Raw genomic sequence first — 22,638 nt, 5'->3', positions numbered from 1 at the left:
ATATTAATGAGTATTTCACATTTCTTATTTCATACTAACTTTACAAACTGTGTACAGTTCACACTCACAACACATCTCAATTCGTGTGGTTAGTGGCTACTTTATTGGCCAGTGGAGATTTAGACTATATGCCCATAGGCTACAGGAAAAAACTATAAACAAATATTGAACTCTACTTACTAGGTGTCTTTTAAGTAGTGGTATGAGTTAGCAATTCTTAAACTATTTTCTGGTATTCCAGGATTAGACCAATAAGTAAAAACATGAATAATGGGGGCAGGTTTCTCACTTTTGGAACAGGGAGTTATAAATACAGAATGAATAAACCCTGTAGTGTTGGACTGGAATCAGAGGTATCAATATAAACTCATTGCTTTCAGTAGACAGATAAAGATGTATATGAGCGTGTGTGGACACACACACATATCACATATTTCTATTTCCTAGATGTCTACTCAAAGGGCCTAAAGGCAATGATACTGACACCCAGCAGCACTGTCAATGGACATCTAGAGTCCAGATCCTGGCTTATAGAGCCATTCTCTACTAAAACAAACCAGAGCTCTTTGAGGAAATAACTTATTGCAGGACTCAGGCTGGGAGAGTGCAAGATAAGCCTAGAACACCTTGTGGTAAAAAGTGGGGAAGTGCTCCAAGAATGACAAGGGCAAGGCAAAAGGAGAAGGAATCAGCCTGAATGGGGCTCCCACTGGCCAAATCAGGAACAGCGTCAAAATAAATAATGAAATAAAGTATTATAAATAAGTGTATTAGACATGATGGAATTAGAAAATCGACATTTAGGAACCATCATGAAAATGATTCAGGCAGAAATCACCAATGGATACTAAAGTTAGTGAGTAAAAGTTCAAGGAGTAACAGGATATTTATAAAATCTCAAAGTATTTTTGCAAAGATGCCTCAAAATTACAAACAAAATGTCAATGCACTTAATCCCACTGAACTGTACACTTAAAACTGGTTAAAGTGATAGTTTCTGGCCTTACGTTTCGGTCTTTAATCCATTTTGAGCTTATTTTTGTGTATGGTATTAGGGAGTGTTCTAATCTCATTCTTTTACATGTAGCTGTCCAGTTTTCCCAGCACCACTTATTGAAGAGGCTGTCTTTTCTCCACTGTATATTCTTGCCTCCTTTATCAAAGATAAGGTGACCATATGTGTGTGGGTTTACCTCTGGGCTTTCTATCCTGTTCCATTGATCTATATTTCTGTTTTTGTGCCAGTACCAAACTCTTAGAGGAAAACATAGGCAGAACACTCTATGACATAAATCACAGCAAGATCCTTTTTGACCCACCTCCTAGAGAAAGGGAAATAAAAACAAAAATAAACAAATGGGACCTAATGAAACTTAAAAGCTTTTGCACAGCAAAGGAAACCATAAACAAGACCAAAAGACAACCCTCAGAATGGGAGAAAATATTTGCAAATGAAAAAGGATTAATCTCCAAAATTTACAAGCAGCTCAATATCAAAAAAACAAACAACCCAATCCAAAAATGGGCTGAAGACCTAAACAGACATTTCTCCAAAGAAGACATACAGATTGCCAACAAACACATGAAAGAATGCTCAACATCATTAATCATTAGAGAAATGCAAATCAAAACTACAATGAGATATCATCTCACACCGGTCAGAATGGCCACCATCAAAAAATCTAGAAACAATAAATGCTGGAGAGGGTGTGGAGAAAATGGAACACTCTTGTATTGTTGGTGGGAATGTAAATTGATACAGCCACTATGGAGAACAGTATGGAGGTTCCTTAAAAAACTACAAATAAAACTACCATATGACCCAGCAATCCCACTACTGGGCATATACCCAGAGAAAACCATAATTCAAAAAGAGTCATGTACCAAAATGTTCATTGCAGCTCTATTTACAATAGCCAGGAGATGGAAGCAACCTAAGTGTCCATCATCGGATGAATGGATGAAGATGTGGCACATATATACAATGGAATATTACTCAGCCATAAAAAGAAATGAAATTGAGTTATTTGTAGAGAGGTAGATGGACCTAAAGTCAGTCATACAGAGTGAAGTAAGTCAGAAAGAGAAAAACAAATACTGTATGCTAACACATATATATGGGATCTAAGAAAAAAAAAAAAAAAGGTCATGAAGAACCTAGGGGTAAGACGGAAATGGAGACGCAGACCTACTAGAGAATGGACTTGAGGATGTGGGGAGGGGGAAGGGTAGGCTGTGACAAAGTGAGAGAGTGGCATGGACATATATACACTACCAAACGTAGAATAGCTAGCTAGTGGGAAGCAGCCGCATAGCACAGGGAGATCAGCTCGGTGCTTTGTGACCACCTAGAGGGGTGGGATAGGGAGGGTGGGAGGGAGGGAGACGCAAGAGGGAAGAGATGTGGGAACATGTGTATATGTATAACTGATTCACTTTGTTATAAAGCAGAAACTAACACACCATTGTAAAGCAATTATACTCCAATAAAGATGTTAAAAAAATAATAAATTTTAAAAAATGGTTAAAGTGATAAAATTTTATGTTATGTATATTTTACAACCAAGAAAAATTATAAAAGGAAAAATAGTGGAAAACCTGGCAGATACTACCTTAATGAAGTGATCCAAGATCACATTACTAATATTTCAACATCCTGTGCCTCCTGACATGATGCCCTGAGAAGCATAACATTACTCCTGTGGTACTCGTGCCAGAAATGGATAACCTGAATCCAGTCATGAGAAAACAGCAGATATACCCAAATTACAAGCATTTTACAAATTAACTGGCCTGTACTCTTCAAAAATGTCAATCTCATGCAAAAACAAAGACTGAGGAAATGTTCCAGATTAAAGGAAACTAAAGAGACATGACAACTGAATACACTTCATGAGCCAGAATTTCCTTCTGCTATAAAACAGTACATTATTGGGACAATGAGTGAAATGTGAAAAAGTCTGTGGACTACATAATAATATTAAATCAATGTTAATTTCCTGATATTGACAACTGTACTGTGCATTCATACAAGAATGTCCTTGTTTTTAGAAAATGCACTCTGAAGTATTTAAGTATACAGGGGAATAGGTCTGTACCTTACTCTCAAACAGTTCAAGAAACAAATATGGCAGGTTGGGGGGAAGAGACGGAGAAAGGAAATACAGTAAAGTGGCAACATTTGGGGTATCTGGGTAAATTTTTTGTTCATTCTTGTAATTTTCTGTAGTGTGAAATAATGTCAACATAAATTAAACAGAAAAAAGATGTTAGCACAGTACCTGGCACATAAATCAAAACAAAGAAAGACACGGGATATGGAAAACAGGATATCCAACACAAGAGAGAAGTGAAGGAATATTGGTGAATGGGAATTCCAGGATGCTAACTGTGAACTAGAAGTAGAATGCAACCATTTCAGATTAAAGTTTTGTGACAGAGACAGGCATGTTGAAGGCAGTCATCCCCAGGCTCTCCGCCATAGTACCATCTTTTTAATACAACACAACTACTAGAGGATGTGCTCCACTTAAGCAAGAGGGTAAATGAAGAATGAAGAAGATAAGAGTTCCAACAATATTGGGAATCATACCCCAAACAGAGAAAAGTCTAAGGATGACAACAAAGGAAAATCATCCCAGGAAAAGAGCTGTGCAGCAGGCCCAAACAGTAGGCTCAGACAGGAGGACAAAGAAAGTCTCCAGAAGAGAAATTTCCAAGAATTTTTTTAAAAAAGAAAGAAAATTTGAACTGACAGATTACTGTCACTTACCTTGTGGAAAACTGCACTTAGAGGCCACTATTTAAGACACTATAAGCAAATAAAATTTGCACAGACATAATGTAAACACAACATTAACTATTTGATTTAACCAAATATTGTAACAGAAACTGGGAGGCCAGGGGAGGAGTAGCAGTGGTGATTGTGGTTTAAGAACAATAAAACTGGGCTTCCCTGGTGGCACAGTGATTAAGAATCCGCCTGCCAAGGCAGGGGTCACGGGCTCGAGCCCTGGTCTGGGAAGAACCCACATGTCACGGAGCAACTAAGCCCGTGCGTCACAACTACTGTATCTGCGCTCTAGAGCCCGTGAGCCACAACTACTGAGCCTGCGTGCCACAACTACTGAAGCCCGCGCACCTAGAGCCCGTGCTCCGCAACAAGAGAAGTCACTGCACCGCAACGACCTGCTCGCTGCAACTAAAGAAAGCCCGCGCGCAGCAACGAAGACCCAATGCAGCCATAAATAAATAAATAAATAAATTTATAAGAACAATAAAACTTTATCATAACAGAAACACAACATATAATGAATAAATTGGTGAATCAAAAGACAGCATTACACACATATTATTTTAAAATACGGAGATTTGTAAATGCCAGAAGGAACAGCTTAAGGAATTGAAAGTGGTTACCTTTAGGGAGAGGACTAGAGAGAGTGGGCAGGAATGACACAGTAACTATTCACTGTATTTTGTTATAAACCCTTTTTAAACTACATCTATTTTAAACTATATGTCTGTTGACAAAATATAAATAGCAACATATGAATTTCTTATCTTAAATATATTGTTCATCATTCAAAAATATATAAATAAAACATTTTCAATTTAAAGGGACAAAAATCCTAGGGAAAACATAGTCCCCTTTTTGTTAGAAGACCTTCATATTTCCAACACTAAAAGAACATAAACATACAAAATATAGAAGCTTTAAAAATAAAAAAAAAACTCTAAAGCAAATAATTACCAATTTAGTGGATAGAGAGAATTCAGTCATGGTAATACTAGGAAGATTGTAGGTCTGACCTTACTTACAAATTGATTAATGATCAGGACAGTGCAAATAACACATTTAATTAAATATGCTCATTTATCTATTTTGGGAAGTATTAACAGCAGTGAGAGAGAGTGGTAATATAAAAGGACAGAGACAGATTAAAAACAGTGGCCCTAAACAACCAAATTGGAGAGTGGATAGAAGGCTAGGTAAATTAGAAGCTGAAAACAAATAAAGAAAGATATCAGAGGCTTAATTATCATCAATTTTACTGCATGCTGCTGCCATATGAAGAAATTCTGGCAAACACTAATGTTAAGTGAGAAGATATATACATTATATATATAATATATATGTATATGTCACACGTATATATACACACCCATAATCTTTTTCATTATAAGAGACTGATAATCCTAATTAAGTAGGGATTCATGAAGGGATTATACCCTAAAAATAAAGTACTGTTGATGCAATTTGATAAGAGTAGTTTCATACTCATAGTTTCGCCAAGTACTGAAACTCTTATCAAGGATTACCAATAATGAATTAAACTATCCTAAGGACAATTAACTCTGTTATCTACCTGATAGTCCTCATCTAGCTACCCTTGGATTTTCCTTATTGTTCCTGTTTTTTCTTCCCAGGCACTGACCATTCAAAATAGTTTACATTTCCCAACCTCTCCTGCAGGAAGATGTGGCTATGTGACCAATGGAATATGAGCAAAAGTGGTACATATAACTTTTAGGAAGTATCCTTAAAGGGAGGGAGATATGTTCTTCTCTTCCTCCTTTCTGTTGGTTCGAACGTGGATGAAAAGGCTGGAACTCCAACAGCCATCTCAGACCATCAAGTGAATCCATGCACAGTGGAGCAACAACATGACACCATGATAAACCACAACAGTCCTAGACTACTTCTGGAATTCATGACATCAAGAGAAATGAAATCTATCATGCTTAAGTCTCTGTTATTTGGTTGCAAACAAGTCTAATCCTAATTAATATAACCTCTATACTAATGTACACTCCTTGTTTTCTTTTGTTCTCTAAACAATCTTCCACTGCCCTTCTGCCGGCTCGTTTTCTGCCTCCCACTCCCTTACTATGAATATTCCCCAATATTCCGTCCTTGGTCTTTTCTGCTCTCCTCCCACTAAGTTCTAGGTCAAACATTCTATAAAACCTCATCACTATATGTCTGATCATTTATTTGAGCTCTACTTTTATCTCCAGCTGTCTATCATTCCATTTGTACAAGACATAATTAAACAGGAACACAAGTGATTTTTAAAACAAAAAAGATGAATAGCCAAAGTGGTGGTGGTAGCAGTAGTGGTAGTTGTTGTGATGGTAATAAACAGCTAATATTTACTGAGCTTTTAATATTTGCCAGGCATTGTTCTAAGAGCTAACCCTCACAATAATCCTATGAAGTAGGGCATATTATCACCATCCTCATTTTAAAAATGAGGAAACTTGAGACCCAGACAAGTTAAGTAACTTACTCAATACACAGAACTAATGTACTAAAGAGATCATTCAAATCTAGGCTTCCAGAACCCACCCTCTTAACCAGCATGCACTAGCACCTTTTCTAAGGATGCTGTCACAGCTTTTTAAGGTTGTCCTCAGCAACGATGATAGTTATTTAAATATCCACCATGGTAATAAATTTCATGTCTCTGCAGATTAACTTTTAGGAACTGTGAAATATCACTTAGAAATAAAAATGGTAAATAAGATGAGTGATCAAGCAAGATAATACTCTTGGGCACAAAAGATATGACCATAAAGTAATGAGACTGGTTTTCTTATATGGTTCTATTGGCTCTGAAAGCAGTTCCAAAAGACAAATTCCAAAGAATATTTATTTGCTAAAATAAATGCACGGTCTTAAAAATGGATTACTTTCAAAGGGACAGCATTCATTTATATTATTAAGTTCTTTATTTTTAAAGCACCAGATTTTTTCAACTGCCACTCAAATTATCCAATACCTAAAACTTGTATTAGCAGTTGAACTCATTATCTTTCTCCCTAGACCTATCTGAGATCCTTTCTCAGATAATGTCATTATCAAGACACCACAATAGGGACTTCCCTGGTGGTCCAGTGGTTGGGACTTCGCCTTCCAATGCAGGGGGTGCACGTTCAATCCCTGGTCAGGGAGCTAGGACCCCGCATGCCTCGAGGCCAAAAAACCAAACATTAAAAACCAGAAGCAGTACTGTAACGAATTCAATAAAGACTTTAAAAATGGTCCACATCAAAATAGATCTTAAAAAAAAAGACACCTGGGGCTTCCCTGGTGGCGCAGTGGTTGAGAGTCCGCCTGCCGATGCAGGCGACATGGGTTCGTGCCCCGGTCCGGGAGGATCCCACATGCTGCGGAGCGGCTGGGCCCGTGACCCATGGCCGCTGAGACTGCGCGTCTGGAGCCTGTGCTCTGCAACAGGAGAGGCCACAACAGTGAGAGGCCCACGTACCGCAAAAAAAAAAAAAAAAAAAAAAAAGACACCACAATACACTTGATTTGTCAGGCTCAAAACTTTGAGGTATTCCGACTCTTTCAGCTTTTCTAACCCCATTCTTATTGCTCTTCCTTCACAAAAGCTATCATGTTTTCTATTTCCATATCATTCCATGATTGTCCTATTGAGATACCCTACAGCCACTCCCTGCTTGAGGTTATCCCACAAAGCTACCAGGACAACCTTTCTCAAATGCTGTTTTCATCATATGACTTTCAACAAAAATACCATCATCTATAGGATCAAATCTAAGTTCTTCAGCCTAGCCTCAAAGCTTCCCATTAATTCTCCATTACCCCCACAGACATGTAAACCTGACAAATCACATCTCTTTACTACTCATCATCAGTGAAATCAAACCTTCCATTTGTGCGATATTTTTAAAACACCCTTTTTGTCTCATTCAGTTCACATATATTGTACTTTTTGGCTTCTAACGTCTCATCACCCTTTGTGGAATTTTCTTCTGTCCTCTCAAGTCAATTTGTCATTCTATCACTTCCTTCAAGATCCTCCTCTTCCATGAAGGCCTAATAACCTCAAATAGATACTGCTATATTTTGCATTCCTCAACATACAGTTCATCTAGTAGAATGCGAAGAATTGCAAAGATTGACCGGACTATGTAACAAAATAGAGAGCCCAGAAATAAACCCACACTTATATGGTCAATTACTCTATGACACTGGAGGCAAGAATACACAGTGGGGAAAATATAGTCTCTTTAATAAACGATGTTGGGAAACCTGGACACCCACATGCAAAAGAATATAACTTGACCTCTTTCTTACACCAAATACAAAAATAAACTCAAAATGGATTAAAGTCTTAAATGTAAGACCTGAAACCATAAAACTGCTAGAAGAAAACACAGGCAGCATGCTCTCTGACATCAGTCTTAGCAATATTTTTTCGGATCTGTTTCCTTGGGCAAGGACAACAAAACCAAAAATAAACAAATGGGACTACATCAAACTCAAAAGCTTTTGCAAAGCTTTTGCAAAGCATCAGCAAAATGAAAAGGCAACCTACTGAATGGGAGAAGATATCTGCAAATGATATGTTCGATAAGGAGTTAATATCTAAAATATATGAAGAACTCATACAACTCAATGTCAAAAATTTCACAGCCACCATGCTGTGAAGAAGCCCAATTAGTCTATGTGGAGAGACCATATGTAGGTGTTCCAGGGGACAGTCAACTTCAATCGTGAGGCACATGAGTGGAGAAGGCTCCAGATTCTAGTTTCCAGCCACAAAATTACCACCAGCTTTCAAGCCTTTCTAGCTAAGGTTCAAGCCATCTCCACACTGCCCTGTCTGAATTCTGGCAGAATCCATAGCATAATAAAATGCTGTTTTATTGATACATCACTAAATTTCAGAGTAGCTTGCTACATAACGAAAGCTAACCGGAAAAAGCACCCCTTTCCTAGTTCAGTAACTTCATATTAAACACACACACACACACACACACACACACACACACACACACAGCCTAAAATCAAGCTTTTCTCAACATTAAGGAAGATCCAGTCTGCCGATGAGAAATTGGACAGAACTATTTAAATAGGAAAGTTTCTAATTAGAGAACTTAACAATTCATCTCAAATATATTCTGAGTACTTACTATATGTAAGACACTTGGTTAGTCTAAAACACAAATATGAATAACAGATAGCCTAGTTATTAATCTAACCTAGGGAGGTAGGAAATAAAAATAGGTACACAAATACTACAGTTTATGGAAGTACCTAAGTGCCAAAATAGGAATATAAAGTTAACTCCACCACAAATAGTTAATTTAAAAATGATTTTGGGGACTTCCCTGGTGGCACAGTGGTTAAGAATCCACCTGCCAATGCAGGGAACACGGGTTCGAGCCCTGGTCTGGGAAGATCCCACATGCCACGGAGCAACTAAGCCGGTGTGCCACAACTACTGAGCCCACGTGCCACGACTACTGAAGGCCGTGCGCCTAGAGCCCGTGCTCTGCAACGAGAAGCCACCACAATGAGAAGCCCGCAACGAAGAGTAGCCCCTGCTCGCCACAACTAGAGAAAGCCCACATGCAGCAATGAAGACCCAACGAAGCCAAAAATTAATTAATTAATTTTTAAAAAATGATTTTGGACTTACAAACAGCTTTTTGGTTCTGTTAGGAAAGAAGAAGAACTTTAATAAATACCTAAAAAAAAAAGACTGTAAGTAAACATGAAAAATGCAGGCCTCATTATGTGTTGCTTAGATTGCGAGATTATGAGTTTTGTTTTTCTTTAAATTTTTCTGTATCTCCCAAGTTTTCTACAGTAAGCATATATTAGATATTTTTAAGAAAAAATATTTCTAAAAAAGAAAATAATCATTTTATTTCATTTTTTAAAATGGGTTTAAACTATACTATGAAGCGGTCAAGTAGTCAACAAGCCTGTAACAAGAGTCGGCTTGGTGCTTATATGTTTAATATGCAAAATAAAGTTAGTGTTTAAGGGAAAATTTTAGTGTAATAAACACTGAATAAACATGTTACTTGATTTACTATTAATATCTGCATTTCTTCCCTTTCCTGGCTAATTACAAATGTCTACAAGATCTCCCCAAATAACAGACAAAAACTAACTCAATAAGCTCCCATCTCTTGGTCATGCCTTCCTGGTTGTTCCCCCTCACAGTCTCTCTTTCTCCAGCTCCCTCCCTGCATCCACCTGTCATTTCTAAGTCAGCCCTTCTCTCTACATCTCTGATTACCCTTCTTTCTAACTCTAAATGCCTCAGTCTGACTGTCCCTCTGTGTTTCCAATGTCCCCTCTCTATCTCTGACTGACCCTAACTCTCTGCCTTTGGTGTGTGTGTATTCCTCTTTCTATCTCTCCTAAGTGACCCACCCCAGTGTGTGTGTTTTCCCCTCTCAGACTCTGCCTTTCTATAAGTCTCTCCCCTATAGTTACCCCATTTCCAAGAAATTCTTGTTAACTTTTCCCTCTAATCTTTATAAATAAGCAGGCTTGATATTATTAACTCTATTTTACAGATGATAAAGAAAAACAAACAGGATTATTGGTATAAATTTGAGAGGTGAAGATTTAAATCCAAGTGCTTCCCTTCTTTCTTTAATACTCTTCTGGTATTCCATGGCAAAGAACTTGAAGCAGCCCAGATGCAAGCCAGTATTAACACTACACATATTTTTTCCTTAGAGGCAAACCTGATATTAAGGAGCACCACACACCATTTGCCCATATTTTTGCCTCTGAACCAGGTTAAACAGTCATGAACTGTCAGCCACTTGCCCATTCCAGAAATCCATTATCATATGCACAGGTTAACCCGTGTTATTTGGGAACCTCAGAATACTAGACACCAGAACCTGCTGTTTCCAACAGTGTTTCTCTGCTTGTCTGTTTTTATCCCTAGTCCAAAACCAGCCATGTTTGACTTAAAAAAAAAAAAAAAAAAAGAGATACAAGAGGAACAATAGATAGTAATGAAACTGAAGAGCAAATTGGAAGAATGAAAAACTAGACAGAAGGCTAGCATGAGATCGTGAAAAATACACACCACAAACTGGGAGAAACTGGTCCATGTTTTTACTGAGAGGAGAAAATCCTCTTCAAATGCAGGCTTACCGCTGCAAAGCAATACCCTATAACTTCTCTCCTATCTAAACCTCTGACAACTGGAATTTCTCTGTAATTCAATAAGCTCTTACGAGTTACCGGGGCTTCATCCATCCTACTGGGCTCATTAACAGAAAACTCTAAATGTTTTTCCCCACTAGGTAAGAGCACATTTTCGGTGGGTGGCATAGTAGAAGTAGGGTTCTCTTTCAAGACATGAACAGCCTAGTTCCATTTCTTCTCACTTCTCCTGTGGGTGGGAAGCCTGCAACCAATACAATTCAACAACTAAAAGAAACGTCTAAATTGTAGTTCAGGTTAGTGATTGTCAAAGATCATCCTACAGGTCACCAGTTTTATACATAGTGTGACGGCTAGTCTTGTATTATAGGTTTATAATTAAAAATATATACTTTTACTTCTACCACTAGTTCATTTACTTCTACTATATCTAATGAGTGCACAGGTGCCAAATCAACAATATACCAGTCTTATCATTCATTCTGGTGAGATATTTTGTGAACACTGAGCTTATGGAGCTAATGAGGACAGGGTCACAGATTCAAAATTATTAGCCAATTAATTTTGCTGTTTCTCAGGGTTCAATGGTCACAGTCAACAAACTTAACCTTGACTAACAAAAAAATAGTGATCATGTGAAGCATTTTGGGAATGAATATATATGTATCACCAAAATTCATGACTGTAAGAAAAAATATAATAATAAAATTAAATATAGTAATAATAATAATACGATCTTTCACTAAGCCTGAAAATGGGTCTACCTTCCAAAAACTCAAGTAAAAACCAATCAAGAACAAAAATGTTTAAAACATAAAGGAAAAAATAACACATTATAGCACACAAAGTAGATTTTAATGGAAATGACTCTCTACTGTCATAGTTTATACACAAGTCTGTAGTAAAAAAAATAGTTATCTTGCTGATTCTTAACTATATGTCAGGATGAAACTGGCAAAGCAGAGCCAGGGAAAACCACATCAAAAAAGACAGTAAAGGAAACATATGCATCTGTAGACATCTTGTAGTCAACACAGCATCTGAAGGAATGAAAAGTAAACATTTCAATTCTTAACTCTAAGACTTTGCTTTGACCAACACATCAGTTTTCTCTATTAGGCACTCCTCCTTGGTTTCTCTGAACTCTCACTCCTTACAGATACACACACACACCAGTGCCACCATCAGCACCTGTCACTAAGTGTTTCCACTTTCAAAAATGACGGTCACCAAATCTTCTGGACACTACCCACTAGAATGAACTTTTACAGTCAAATACTCTGGCTTTAAAAAAAAGAAAGGTGGGGAGGATGGGGAACCAACAAAAAATGCTCTGTAAAACTCTGTCCTACATAAATCACAGACAGATCTTTTTTGATCCACCTCCTAGAGTAATGGAAATAAAAACAAAAATAAACAAATGGGACCTAATGAAACTTCTGCACAGCAAAGGAAACCATAAACAAGACAAAGACAACCCTCAGAATGGGAGAAGATATTTGCAAATGAAGCAACTGACAAAGGATTAATCTCCAAAATATACAAGCAGCTCATGCAGCTCAATATCAAAAAAACAAACAACTCAATCCAAAAATGGGCAGAAGACCTAAATAGACGTTTCTCCAAAGACACACAGGTTGCCAACAAACACATGAAAAGATGCTCAACATCACTAATCATTAGAAAAATGCAAATCAAAACTACAATGAGGTATCACCTCACACCAGTGAGAATGGCCAGCATCAAAAAATCTACAAATAAATGCTGGAGAGGGTGTGGAGAAAAGGGAACCCTCCTGCACTGTTGGTGGGAATGTAAATTGATACAGCCACTATGGAGTATGGAGGTTCCTTAAACAACTAAAAATAGAACTACCATATGACCCAGCAATCCCACTACTGGGCATATACCCTGAGAAAACCATAATTCAAAAAGAGTCATGTACCGCAATGTTCACTGTAGCTCTATTTACAATAGCCAGGACATGGAAGCAACCTAAGTGTCCATCGACAGATGAATGGATAAAGAAGATGTGGCACATATATACAATGGAATATTAATCAGCCATAAAAAGAAACAAAACTGAGTTATTTGTAGTGAGGTGGATGGACCTAGAGTCTGTCATACAAAGTGAATAAGTCAGAAAGAGAAAAACAAATACCGTATGCTAACGCATATATATGGAATCTAAAAAAACGGTACTGATGAACCTAGGGGCAGGGCAGGAATAAAGACGCAGATATAGAGAACGGACTTGAGGACAAGGTGGGGGTGGGAGCTAGGACGAAGTGAGAGAGTGACATGGACATACATACACCACCAAATGTAAAACAGATAGCTAGTGGGAAGCAGCCACATAGCACAGGGAGATCAGCTCGATGCTTTATGACCACCTAGAGGGGTGGGATAGGGAGGGTGGGAGGGAGGTTCAAGAGGGAGGGGATATGGGGATATATGTATATGTATAGCTGATTCACTTTGTTGTACAGCAGAAACACAACATTGTAAAGCAATTATACTCCAATAAAGTTTTAAAAAAAAATAAAACTCTGTCCTACTAAATAGTCAATATCTAAGTCATAAACACAGATAATTGTTCAGACAGAAAACTGCATTCTTACTATGGGTTATAAATGAAGCACCAGTCCAACAGCACACCCCAACAACAAGAGCATTTTGGAAACCTCTAAAAGTAAAAAATAGCCTAATATAATCTTTAGATAAAATGCAATTGCTTAAAAAAAATTGAAAAAAAACAACCCTGCAATCTGAGCACTTCTATTTACAGCTTTTTTTTTAAGTTTATCAGTTAAGGATAACTATCCTCATTTTACAAACAACAACAAAAAAGAAATGGAATCTCAAGAAAATACTTTACCTAAAATTATCATCGTCATTTTTTACCATCATCATAGTCATCAATTACAACAGCAACAAAATAATGAGCACGTACTCACTCCAACACTACTTTATATTCACATCTCATTTAATCCTTATAGACAGACACCTTGTGAGATAAATGCTATCATCTCCATTTTAGAAATTAGTAGACAGGCTTAGAGAGGAGAAATAATTTGCCAAAAGTCATAAACTAGAAGTCACAGCACTGGGATTTGAACTCAAATTTGTTCAACTTTGTATATTCAACTAAGTCACTGTACTGCCATCCTCTTTGTTTTTAGAACCACATTCAGGTATTCTTCAACCAATGATTGCAGGATAAATACAAGATTACCTCATTACTATACCTCCAAACCCACAAAAAGTTGTTTGTAAAATCCTCTCTCTCTACAAGGGGAAAAATACCACAAAAAGCCACCTGCTTGGAGTCTCAGAGCTGAACAGCCAGAATAAAAACTAGGCTGGAATATTGGCTGTTTAGATTCTGAATTCTAACTGTAAGGTAACACAGACTCTGAACACATATACCTCAATGTGTATATTGTGAAATAACCCCAATATTTCTTGTTTCAGCTAGTATACACAGGATAGGAGTACCGTATTACAATCAGAGCTAGGTTTAGCACAAGCAGTATCTGAAAACGGGGAAGAGACAGCAGACCATCTGGAGACAGGCATCAGTTTAGCGCATGTGAGGAACATTAAGCGCTCTCTGGGATACTCGTACCTGTGTAGCACTGAGGAAAGGACGGCTATAACAAAGCAAGAGGGGAGCGAGCGAGCGAGCGTGTGTGTGTGTGTGTGTGTGTGTGTGTGTGTGTGTGTGTGTGTGTGTGTGTGTGTAGACAGAAAGATAGTGAGCTTGCTGTATTTGAAACGTGCTTTCTCGCACATGTCACTTCTGCTGAACCCCATAACACCGGAAGGCAGGCAGGCCAAAGACGATTACCCCCATTTTTCGGACTGGGAAAACGAGGCTGCGGTAAATGTGCTACAAAGGACCACAGATCTAGCAAGTGACATACCCGAAACTCCTCCCAGCACATCAGATTCCAAATCCCGTGCTTCTTCCCTACTCAACCCTGAGAGGAGGCTTTATTGATAAAGAAAACTTTAATAATCGGACCTGGAGTTTTCCGAGGGCGGCCCAAGAAAACCAGGAAGTACACCCTCTCTACTAGACTGCTCACCCCCAGCCGACAGCCCGGGGCTCCCTGGCAGCGCGGCAGACTCGCTCCAGAGAAATCGCCGGCAGCCCCGGGGTCGTCTCGGGCGGCCCCCGCCGTCCACAGCCCCGTACCCCTGGGGAGAGAAAGGGGTCGCCACGTCCCCGCTCAGTACCTGTTGAAACCAGAAAAGAAACGGCCCCTCCGCAGACAGTAACTGGGGAGAGGGCCCCAAGCGAGCACGCAGCCCTGGGAAGTAAAAAGGGCCTTGAGAGGGTCCCCAGCAACCCAGGGCCCGCTGGGGTCGAAGGGCGGAAGCTTCCCAGTAACCTCCGCCCCAGGAGGGGGCCGGCCCCACGCCTCACTTGAGAAGAAAAACACCGATAACAAACAAAGGGGAAAGAAAGCTTGTGCCAAGTGTGGAGAGAGAAGTGGAAGCAACGAGCCCCAGCCTGGTGTGCGGCGAGAGGGAGGGACAAGGACGCGCAGCGGATCTTTACCGGCGGCACAGTCGCTCCCCGCATCCGCCGCCTCCTCAAAGTTCCAGCTCTTCCGCTCGCGCCGTCGGGGCGCGCGCCAGGCCTCGGCTCCGCCCCCCCCAGAGCCGCGGGGCCTTCTGGGAGCTGTAGTTTCCGCGAGGCCGGCCTCCGCGGGCTGCCTCCCGGTCACGTGGGAGGAGGAGGCAGTCAAAATGGCGCGCGAGGGCAGGTGTTTGCGGTCCCGTCTGCTCAACCCTTCCCCTACCTCTTAGCTGTAAACGGGCTCAAATCTCCTCACATACAGCTCAATCATACCATCCCTCCTCTTTCCACAGATAAGTTTCTTGAAAAAATTAGTCTGAACTCGCTGTCTTCGCTTCCTTCGTCCTCTACCCGGCAGCTTCTGCCCCCACAGAAAGTGGTCTTGTTGCCATCACTCATGTCATCTAACTTAAGCTTTAGGCACCATTTGACGCTGTTGGACATTATCACTTATTTTCTGACACTATTCAGGTTTTCCTTCTTCCTCTCCGGTCATTCTTCTCAGTCTCCTTCAACAACTCTTTTTCTAACCTGCTTCTTAAATATTAGTGTTCACAAGAATTCTTGGAGAACACTAACATTTAAGTGTCCCACAGGCATCTGAAATGTAGCAATTTCAAGTGACTCTTCCCTCCTCCCTATTCACTAATATTCACTCCAACCTTCAACCTAGATTCCTCCCTCTGTCTCACTCCTTCTTCCACTTATGTCCAAATGGGCACCAAATTGTGTAGATTCTATGTCCTGAGTATCTCTTGAATCTGCTCCCTCTTCACACCACTGCCAGAGATTTAAATCAGACCCGTCTCATTTCTTACCTGGTCACAGCGTGGGCTTCCTTACTGGTCCCAGCACTTCAGCACCTCTGAGTCCTCCCTACTGCCATCAGGCCTATTTATGCAGCCAGCAAAAATTAATCATATCACACTTTTGGTTAAAGCATTTAAAGGATCCACTTGATTGGCTTTGGGAAGAGAAATGGAAGTGAATCTCCTAAGTGGTTTTTACAAAATATGGACACCAGCCCCACTACTTACTCTCCATCCTTACACATGTTGTGGTTCGGAGGTTCAGAGAAGAGAGATTTATAGCAGATCTTGTTTCAGGGTAGGTGGATATCGGCATGTTTTAAACATTCCCCAGATGATTCAGTCATTCAGCAAGATGTATTTGGTTGATGCTATATACCAGGCTTTGTGCTGAGTACTGAGAAAATAATAGTGAACAAGACAGTCCCTGCCCTTGTGGAGTTGATGGTCTCTTGGAAGAGATAGATATTGATCAAATGATCCCATACCAAAAAAATGAAACCAACAAAAACAAAACCCCACAATTACCAGCTGTGAATTATGCAGGAATTATTATGCAGGAAAAGTAATCAATTCCTTTCCCTTTCCCTCTGCCACCCACCCTATGGTGTGAATCAGCATATCAAACAAAGCCTGTCAGGAGCTAATCTCCTCCCACTGCCTCCTATATACTTCTAGATTTACAGAAATGCTGAACTGCATAAATTGTTCCTCTGTTTGGAAAACCCTTCCCTTTCTCCCTTGACTAACTTCTGTCTTACTCTGCTGCATTCGAAGCAAACCAGTAGAATACCAGGCTCATGGAAGGATTTTCTGAGGATTGGACTATGTCAGGTGATAACTCCCGGGCAAGCAGAGATGAGCTAGCTGAGTAGAGGAGCCAGGCACATTTGAACATGGGCTACTGGCAGCAGGGCTGTGTTAGCCACTTTGGAGGCAAAGGGCCTGAGCCAACATACCCAACCTTCAAAACACAAATCAAGTGTCACCTCCTCCAGGAAGCCTTTGCTGAGCTCTCCCAGGATGAACTAATTGTTCTTTCCTGGGTTCTCATTGCACCCATGCTGACCTCTCTTTCAGTGATAGGCTAGAGCCAGCTCATTCCAGCTTTGAAAAGCTGTTTAATATTCAGGAATATTACAAGTCCGTTTTTAAACCATTGGTAACTTGAAATCAGCTGTGATGGGAGTATTTACACCACCGTGGAAATCAGCAAATGACAAATCAGGGGGGTTTTGTTTGTTTGTTTGCTTTTGAGCATCAGTTTACCAGCATATCACTGCCTGTGTCTCAAAATGCATCTCTACACTGTATTGTAGTGATTACTCCCATGTGAGAGACAAATTCTTTGTAACGACTTCATTTAGCAAATATTTATTGATATTTATCACTGTGCACCTGAGACTAGCAAAACGCTGAAGGGATTTACAGTGAAGAACAAACAAACATGGTCCCTACTGTTATGGAGCTTACAATCTAGCAGATATGACAGAATGTAAACAAAGAACTGTGTGCTTACAAATTGAGCTGGGCTGCTTTGTTGTAGAACATACTGGCAATGAGTGGTGGTGGACATAGAATACTATGCTACTTTAACAAGGTGGTCCAGGAGGGCTTCTCTGAGGAGGTGACATTTCCAGTGAGCACTGAAGGATGAGAAAGAGATGATCAAGGGGAGAACCAGGGAATCAGTGTTCCAGCCAAAGGGATGAGACCACACAAAGAATGAGCTAGGCTGTTTGAAGGACAGTATGGTCAGTTTTGTGGAATGGTGTGAAAGGTAATTTTATGTGTCAACTTGACTGGGCCACTGAGTGACCAGATCAAACATTATTTCTGGGTGTGTCTATGAGGATGTTTCCAGATGAGATTAGCATTTGAGTGGGTGGACTCAGATAAGTAGCTTATTTGCCCTCCCTAATGTGGGTGGGCATCACCCAATCTGCTGAGGGTGTGAATAGAATAAAAAAGGGGAAAGGGAGGAGTCCTTCCCTTCTTGCCCGCCTGCCTGAGCTGGGACATCAGTCTGTTGGTATTCTTCTGCCCTCAAACTGGGATTTACACCATCGGCTCCCTGGTTCTCAGGCCTTCGGACTTGGACTGGCATTACACCACTGGCTTTCTGGGGTCTTCAACTTGCAGACAGCAAATTATGGGACTTCTCAGCCTCAATAAGATCACATGAGCCAATTCCTCACAATAAATCTCCTTTTATATATGCATATATACACACACATACATATATACAGCTATATAGGAGATATATATTTATCCTATTTATATACACATATGTAGGAGATACATATATATCCTATTGGTTCCTATTTCTGTGAAGAATCCCTGACTCATACAGATGGCAAGAGTGTGGGTTGAGTGATCCAGATGACGTGACAAGGTAATTAGGACCAGATGTGCACAGCCTTGAGGACATGATGAGGACCCTGGACTAAATTATAGCCAACAGAATGTTTAAACAAGGGGGTAATGTTATCTGATTGACATTTTTATACAGTCACTCTTGCTTTTGTTTGGAGGACCAGAGTAGAAGTAGAAGCCCATTTGCTGCAGTAGTCTAGGTAAGAAATTATAAAATGAAGTGCTGGCAGTGAAAAAGGTGGGTGGTAGACTTCCCTGGTGGCACAGTGGCTAAGAATCCACCTGCCAATGCAGGGGACACGGGTTCGATCCATGGTCCGGGAAGATCCCACATGCTGTGGAGCAACTAAGCCCATGTGCCACAACTACCAAGCCTGTGCTCTAGAGCCGGAGAGCCACAACTACTGAAGCCCGCGGGCCCTAGGGCCTGCGTGCTGCAGCTACTGAGCCCACATGCCGCAACTACTGAAGCCCGTGCACTCTAGAGCCCGTGCTCCGCAACAAGAGAAGCCACCGCAGTGAGAAGCCTGTGCCCCACAACGAAGAGTAGCCCCCGCTTGCCGCAGCTAGAGAAAGCCTGCACCCAGCAACGAAGACCCAACGCAGCTAAAAAATAAAAATAAATAAAAATATTTTTAAGTTAAAAAAAATGTTTTAAAGACTGAAAAAGAAAAGAAAAAAGTTGAGTGGACTTGACATATATTTTGCAGTTTGAGTCTACAAGACTTGCTGATGACTGAACGTTAGGGGAGGATGGGCTGGTGAAGGAAAGGGGACCCAAGGGCAGAAATTGTTTACATTCATCTCCATATCCTCAGCCCCTAGATTGGGCCTGGCACATAGCAGGTGTTCAAAAACCGGGTGTTGAATAAATGCAGCCATTCTATGAGCTGAGCTCTGTGCCCTATCACTATCACCTTGCTTCACACAGGGCCTCTACGAGCCCATATACTACTTTGTGCAAATTAGAATAAAGTGTCCCTTTCTCCAGGTGGACCCTGTCCATCACCAGGGTGCTGAGCAGATGAGCAGCAGTGAGATTGATGAGCAGAGTGTGGGCTACATTTCAGCCCCCACTTACCCCCTCAGTTGGCACCCTTGTGCACTGCATAGTCTGTAAAACCACATATGGCAGCCCTGGCTTAACATCCCTGGGAGACGGTTTTGTGAAATTAATCCTAGTATTCATGGGGAGAATTTGAGGTCCAGGGAAAGGAAGCTTCCTGGCTGGGGTCGCCAGAGCTGCTGCTGTGGCTGAGATTCAAACCTTTGCCCTCTTAATCCCTGTGGGCTCTTTAGCTTTGGAGCCACACTGTCTCTTCCAAATCACTCAGCCCATCAATAAAGAGCTAAACTCAAAATGGTAACTTTGCTTCCTTGAGTTTCTCATCTGTCTCAGTTACTATTGTTAGAGTATTTCACATTTACATAGCATCCAATATGTGCTCGGTGCCTTACAAAATACGATAAAGGAATGTGAAACAAAAGGACCTTGATTTTTTTTTTAACAGAATAAATAAGGAATGGCTGGTTTAAAGGGCCCTTAGCTCTTGGATTAAAATGAACTGTGGTATATTGGTTTAAGGTGATGCTGTAAGCAATACAGAAGAAAATATGCCCATGTGCAAGCTGTTTTTCCTTTGCATGCCTGACCAGAAGAAGAGAGGATATTGGAGCAGCTGGCTTCAGAAATATAAACAAGGGGGATGGGGGGTTAAGGACATAAGGAGGAGAAACACCCTAGAGCAGGAAAAGAATTCTCCCTTTAAGAAATAATAGCGTTTAACACTTAGGTGCTTAATGTGTGCAGGAGCTGTGCTAAGCCCTTTATATGCCTGATCTGAGTCAATCCTCACACAACCCTACAAGGTATCATCTATTATTACCGTCATTTTAGAGTGGAGGCAGCTGAGAGCCAAGACTGTGCAGCTAATAACTGACAAACCTGACATTTGAACCAAGACAATCTGGCTCTGGAGTCTGAGCTCTCAACCACTAAATTACATCACCTCTCATTCACAATCTCCTGATGCCAGGTCCCCCTCTTTTAGTAGTGTGACCCTTCGGAATCCTTGAGTAACTAATAGAGGATATCTGGTCCTCGGACTCTTGGAGATTCCATGTTGCCTGTCTGTTCAATGATTAGGGCTTGGTCATCTACAGCCTAGCTTCAAAATGGACAATTTGAACAAGGCATATATAAAAGAAGAACTCTGCTGGGGACATTTCACAGTCTCCTTGGAGTTTCAATATCCTCCTAATATAATACTATAATTACCCAGATGGCATGGATGGTGGAGGAGAAAATGTTATTAGGAAAGAGAGACTAAATGAGCCTGCCCCTTGGAAATGTGGGCCCTATTGGTCCCTCCTAACTTGAGAATTCTTTCCTTCAGTGACCTGCAGCCAATAAATGCAGAAGGATCCAAATTTTATTGGGCTTTTGGGCACTTGGTTCCTTCCCTCATGACTAGCATCAGTAAGTGCTACTATCTAGAACTGTATCAGTCTTGGGTATCAACTGGAGGAAAAATAAGACTTTTTAGGACAATAGGAGGGCAGAGTGTCAACCAGACAGCTCCTATGTAATTCATGAGGAAAACATGACAGAGGACTCTGATGAGCAACAATGACTTCAGACCCCAAGCCTTAGTTAGGAGCCCAGAAAAATCTCCCGGCTCTAATTGAAACCACCTTTAAAAGGGCATGGCAGGGCTTCCCTGGTGGTGCAGTGGTTAAGAATCTGCCTCCCAATGCAGGCGACACGGGTTCGAGCCCTTGTCCGGGAATATCCCTCATGCTGCGGAGCAACTAAGCCCGTGCACTACAACTACTGAGCCCGCATGCCACAACTACTGAAGCCCGCGCACCTAGAGTTGGTGTTCCGCAACAAGAGAAACCAGCGCAATGAGAAGCCTGCGCACCGCAACGAAGAGCAGCCCCCGCTCACCGCAACTAGAGAAAACCTGCACTTAGCAACGAAGACCCGACGCAGCCAAAAATAAATAAATAAAAATAAATACCTTTATTTTAAAAAAAGGGGCATGGCAGCAACTATTTTTTTTTTTGGTTGACTGTCTGCTGTGAGGTCACATATCTGATGCTCTAATCCAACAGCAAGCTGTGCCAGTACCTCCAACACACACACACACACACACACACACACAACACACACACACGACACACACACACGCACACACAATTAGCTTTCCTGCACCAAGCCTATTCTACCCGCCTCTTGACCTCAAGGCTTGTCCGGCTAAACTATCCAAAACCACAATGTCACTTGGAGGGAAGGGCTAGGTCATATTATGTCCATATTCATCCTGATCTGAGGGCAACTTGACTCCTTCGAGCTATAATTGAGAAAATAGTGTAATAACTTCTGTCACTTAGAATTTCCTGGCTCAGCTCTAACTGAGCCAGATATTTACAGCTGGGCTTTAGGTTCCAATGCAACACCATCTGTGCCTTGATTTTAACATTCTCAATACCTACCTCAGGATGTACAGCAAGACACCTCCCACCCCAGGGTGCCATTGGGAACCCCTGGCACGCACAGCACAGAGGCTGTGCTGACCGCTGACTTAGAAGACAAGGCGGTGTGTGTAATAGAACAAACATGAGATCAGGATGGGGAAACTTTCTACTGCTATAAAGCATGTAACCTTGGATAGTCACCAAACCTCAGTTTCCTCACCTATAAAATGGAGACCAACCAAGGCCACCTGCGTCATTGGGTTATCATGAGGATTAAGTATATAATGGATGGGAAATGGTTTGGTAAACGCTAGAGAGGCAGCGAGGAAAAGGGACATACACATTACACAAGGTTTTGCTCATAAGGGACAGGGGTGAGTAGGGAACAAAGAGATTTTTTAAATTGCAACACGAATTCTTTTTTCCCTTAG

The 22,638-nt window shown here is 40.9% G+C and overlaps 1 protein-coding gene across 1 annotated transcript in view; it reads right to left on the bottom strand.

The window, feature by feature from the left end:
- Positions 1 to 15,600, bottom strand: part of R3HCC1L (R3H domain and coiled-coil containing 1 like) — a 75,957-nt gene extending 60,357 nt beyond the window's left edge. Inside the window, exon 1 of the mRNA XM_030759230.2 lies at positions 15,522 to 15,600. The gene's annotated coding sequence lies outside the window, so the exon portion shown is untranslated. The remainder of the gene's footprint in view (positions 1 to 15,521) is intronic.
- Positions 15,601 to 22,638: the final 7,038 nt, after the last annotated feature.

This window comes from Delphinapterus leucas, chromosome 16 (genome assembly GCF_059928025.1).
Source record: "Delphinapterus leucas isolate spDelLeu-1000000601 "Yukka" chromosome 16, BTC_Dleu_Yukka2, whole genome shotgun sequence".
In the NCBI taxonomy this organism is placed as follows: domain Eukaryota; kingdom Metazoa; phylum Chordata; class Mammalia; order Artiodactyla; family Monodontidae; genus Delphinapterus; species Delphinapterus leucas.
This window is presented reverse-complemented; position numbering and strand designations above follow the sequence as displayed.